This window comes from Monodon monoceros, unplaced genomic scaffold (assembly GCF_005190385.1).
Source record: "Monodon monoceros isolate NGI ecotype Baffin Bay Population unplaced genomic scaffold, NGI_Narwhal_1 Super_Scaffold_14, whole genome shotgun sequence".
In the NCBI taxonomy this organism is placed as follows: Eukaryota; Metazoa; Chordata; class Mammalia; order Artiodactyla; family Monodontidae; genus Monodon; species Monodon monoceros.
In genome coordinates, this window is record NW_021703770.1 from 3,808,062 (window position 1) to 3,813,126 (window position 5,065).

The following is a 5,065-nucleotide window of genomic DNA, read 5'->3' on the forward strand; positions in this document are numbered from 1 at the left end:
GCTATAGGCCATGCAAGGGTGTGGAAGAAGGAAGGAAGGAAGGGTAGGGAAATAGATCATAGAGGCATCTATAGACTGTGATATGGAACTACGGGGTCCCTTCCCACTATCATAAGGAACCACTGAAGCTTCTGGGCAGGACTTGGCATGACCAGATTTCTCTAATAAAGGGTCATTTTGGATACTCTGAAGAATAAGGGGGCACTGGAGCAGGAGAGGCCCTTAGCTGCATAAGGAAGTGGTCCAGGTGGCATATGATGGGGACCAAGATCACAGAGGTAGTGATAAAAGTGCTTAAAAGGGATTGACTTTGGGATACACAACTGAGAAGGAAGAGGTGGCAAGACTGGTTGGACTGGTTGGTGGTTCAGATGTAGGGCACAGGAGAAAGAAAGAAGTCAAGAAGCTATTGGCCTGAGCAACTGAATGATTGAATGACACCACATCAATGAAGGTGTGAAGAGTGGCATTGGACCTTCTAGGAGTCCATAGTATAGGCACCCTAGAATAAGAATAATAAGATGGTTTCAGATACTGAAGAACTGAGATTACCACTCAGTCACAATTTACAAGTACCCTGGCCTTAGAAATGTGATGTGTCACAGCTGAGCCTCAGCTTTTTCTAAAAATGAAGTATGAATGGCAATGATGAAGACAACTATGCCTTCTTCATAGGATCCTTATAGGATTTTCTGGTAGTTACAAGAAAAGAATATCAAAGTACAATAACAGGGAAGGGAGCAAGGTATGTTCTTGGGTCAATATCCTATGTTGGGAGGAAAAAGGACAAGATCATGATGAAATGGTTCAGAAGGTGCATGTGTGCCCACTGCAAATGCCTAAGGGTCATACTAGACCTAGGAGCACGTGTGATGCCTGGCAGGTGAGCTGTGAATCAGTGTAGCCAGGGATGATCGACTCAGGAGGATGACTTTGCCTGAAGGGCACCAAATGAAGGCTGGGTAAATTAATTATTGAAAAAAAATCATCAAAATTGAAACTGAGACTGTCTCCTGGGGGGCAGCCCTATTGGTCATGTTAGGTGAAATGCCGAGTATCGGGTTAGCAGTGTTTAGGTAAGAATTATCAATTCTTAGGTGGCTGAGATATCTGGGCCCATCTCAGTCATGTGAAAGAACACGTGTGAAAACATTTTGCTATAATAATAACAACAGCCTTTTCTTAGTGAACGTGAGTATCATGCCAGAAACCCGTGGGCTTCATCATCTACAAATTCCCTAGAACACCCTCAAGACGGTTTTATGCTTCCCATTTTACAACAGGTAATCTGAGGCTCAGGGAGACCAAGCTAATGTGCCCAAGGTCACAGGACTCCCAGCTGTGGAAGACAGGGGTCTAGCCCAGGACCGTGTGGCTGGCGAGCCCCTGTGTTTTCACTGCATTGAGCCGTGTCCACGTGGTGGACATGTTGGATTTTATCATCACCGCGCCCCTGACTTCCCAGTCGGCTCCACCTTATCTCTCTCCTAATCACACCTCCGGAAAGCGAGCCGCTCAGCTTAATGAAACACAGGCCACTGTGACAGGAGCCAAACCCAGAGGGGCCCTCGGGATGGGATGAGGCCCAAACCTCCCCAACAGAGGATGCGAAAACCAGGCTTCCTCATTAATCACGTGGTGTCAGGGGTTCCACAACCACACATACGCCTCAGCCAGATGAATTCCAAACACAGTTATCTCCACCAAGAGCGATTAGAGTCTCACACATTTAATATTAGGGAAGCAAGTCGATGGCAGGGGTGAGCAGTCTGAGTGCCTTTGTTCCTCCTCTGCCCTTGGACATGTGAAGGGGAGGCCTCTCCTCCCACAGAGCACTTGACAAGATACACATTTTATTTCTCCAGAGGTTCTGTACTCTTCCTCTGCAGCTGGCCTGCTGCCAGGTACAGCGATCTGACTTCTCAGGCAAACTAATCCTATTCCTCCCTCGGGGCAAATTTCACTTCTCTAATCATTCCCTTCTTTGCACCTTTAATTAACAAGCTGCTGTGATCAAGCAATCAAACCTTTTAAGCCCCCATTATTATTACATTTTAAATATCTGATGAAAGAACCTACACAGTAAGATGTTAGCATCCTTCTCCCTCTGCAAAGTCTTAGCTTCATTAGTGCAGGGGTTGGGGAAGAAACTTTGACTTGGGAGGGATACACATTTTTTATGTGAATTTTTATAATTCTAGTTTCTTGTCAGTTGCAGTCTTTCCTTCTGGTTCCAATAACTCACTTTCTAAATGGCAGAGAGTAAAAATCCTGGTATTTTGTTTTAAATCCCAGGAACAACAACTGCACATATATTTCATGAGCGCTTTGCAGTTTACAAAGCTCTCTCACCTTCATCGACTCAAGGTTCTGGCTGCTGCCTCTCTCCAGGCCCATCTCTCCATCCCCCATGCTCTCTGTGCATCAACCCAGCCCCATGGTCCCTCTTTCAGCTCCGTGAATGAGCCAGGTTTCCATCACTTCTCTCCCAACCCACGTTTCTCCCCATACCACTTCACTCAGGCACCTCCTCTTCACTCTCCATATTTTAGTTCAAATTGTACTTCCTCCAGGAAGTCTTCCCAGACTCCATTCCAAGTCAGGATCCTTTGCTCTATATGATTTTTGAGCCTGAGGTTTTCTGCCAAAGCCATAAGCTCAACTGCAATCATATACGTTGTATTTATTCCATATACTTTGTGTGGTTGTTTCATTAATGCCTGTTTCCCCCACTAGATTCTCACCTCTGGAGAAGGTGACCTTGGTTGTCCTTTTTATCGTTTCATTCCCAGTGTGTAGCACAGCGTTCTGTATATTGTGGCTGCTCAATATTTCCTCACTGCAATGATTTAATCTTGTTACATAGGAAACCCATTATGTGCACATGCAGGTACAGGAACTAAGGCTCAGAAAGGTAATGGAACTCACTAAAGATGTTTTGGTTAGTCAGGACTCGATAATGTCAACACAAACCCTTGTTTTCTAATTTCCATACCATTACTGTACCCACTGCCAAACACACACACACACACACACACACACACACACACACAACCACTTTCCTTGCCACTGAGGATGGAGGACGAGGAACGGTCTAATAATCTAGCCCTGCATCTGGAGAGTAAAGACAGAAATCCAGGTCTGTGCTGCACACTCTATGAACTGGGTGTTATGGGGAAATTCTTGATGAGCCTCTTGGACCTTCAATGTTCTGGAACACAAAATGAATGAGCCAGTTGTCACGCTCTTGTCTCTAGGCAGCAAACCCACCCCCTTCTACTCAGCTTTGTGGTGCTGGGCTATGACTCGGCCAACAGAACTTCTGTTGTGGAAACTGACTTCATTTAGCATCTGTCAGTATGCAGTGCCGGAGGAAGGCCGGAAGGCTGGGGGGGAAGCAGGAGTGTATTCCTTCCTGTTTATTCGCTATTTCTGTTTTCGCCTCTGGTGTTTATAAGCTTCACTGAAGCGGTGGTTCTTCACCCAGAAGTAAGCAGTTTATTCCCATTTGCAGTGCTTCCAACACCCACAGGATCAACCTCCCTACCTGTCCCTAGAGACATCCTCGCTGAGCCAGTGCGCCGAGCTCCGCAGGGTCCCTCCTCTGAACTTCTCAGTGTTAATAACTCCAACTTTTCTCTTGGTTCCAGTTTTGTCTTTCCAGGTCTTCAAAACCTACTTAACGATTATTATATTAATTTTTCTCTTTTAAAATAACTGGCATGTTTTCTCTCTCCTAACTGGACCCTGACTGATAATAGGGACATGAATAAAATCTATCGCATAAAGTTGTCGTGGTAATTAAATGATAATATCTGGGAAAAAATGTTTCCTAAATTATAAAGGGTAATGTAGTTGCTAATTTTTATCTTGTTTAATAAGACATGGCCATTGCATATGACCCCAGATACTAGAAATACGATCGTTTTTGAGTGCTACTGGGAGGCATAGTTTGTCCCAGCATAAAAAGAAAAGTTGTAATGGTTATAGTTATTCATAAATGAGGGTGATTCATTATGAGGTCATGATTTTTCTATCAGTGAAGAAATTCAAGTTAACCCTGGTTATAACTTCTATATATATTGTATGAGAATATATATTTATATTTATATGCATGTGTTCATTAATTCAATCAACAATGGTTTTTAATACATGTGTGTATATTACTTTATAATATAAACGTATTATATTAAGTACTTAATTTTATTACTTAAAATGGTAATTATATGCGTGTTCACTGATTCAATCCAAAAAATTTTTAATATATATTGTGTGTATATTACTTTGTAACACACTGAAAATCATGAGTAGAATGTACTCTGTGCCCATCAGCAGCTTACATTTTAGTGGTGGAGACAGGACCAAACACTAGGGACATACAATCAAACGGGTTAAGGGACATGTGGAGATAAACACACATTGTTATGAGACCATGTAGAGAAGGTAACTAACGCGAGAGATGTGTAGACGTTAGCCAGCAAGAAACTTCCCATTCAGGGAACTAAGAATGAAGGATAAAGTGTGGGTGTGGGTGGGCTGGGAGGGGGTGAGTGGTGCCAAGAGAGTAAATGAGAGAAGAGACACAGTCTGAATGAGGACTAGAGAAAGGCTCTGGTCTGTGCTTCCCGTAGTTATTTTCCTCTTCTGGTGAGCATGGCTGGATTCCAACATACCTTATGGCTAAGCTTGCCTAGGTTGTGGCCATGAAAATCATGTGTGCATCAGAGCTGGATTCGCTTTCTGTAGAAAAGAAACATTGTCTTTCTATTTCAGCTTCTTCCTCTTACCAGAGGAATTAGGGAGGAATTACATAATCGATACTCTAAAGCATAAAAATAATTGTCTGATACAGTCCCAATTGGGGGAAAAAAAGGATTTTATGATTATTCCAAAACTATAGATGAGGGAAGCGGAGTTTGGAGAGGCTCTATGGATTGCCTTAGGTTAGACAGATGGTACATTTGTGAAAGAAAAGCCCCCCCTTCAAATCCTTTCACAGTACCACTTGACTGGAATTATATGCTTGGTTTTGAAAACATTTTTAATTATTTTGTAAAACTTTCAT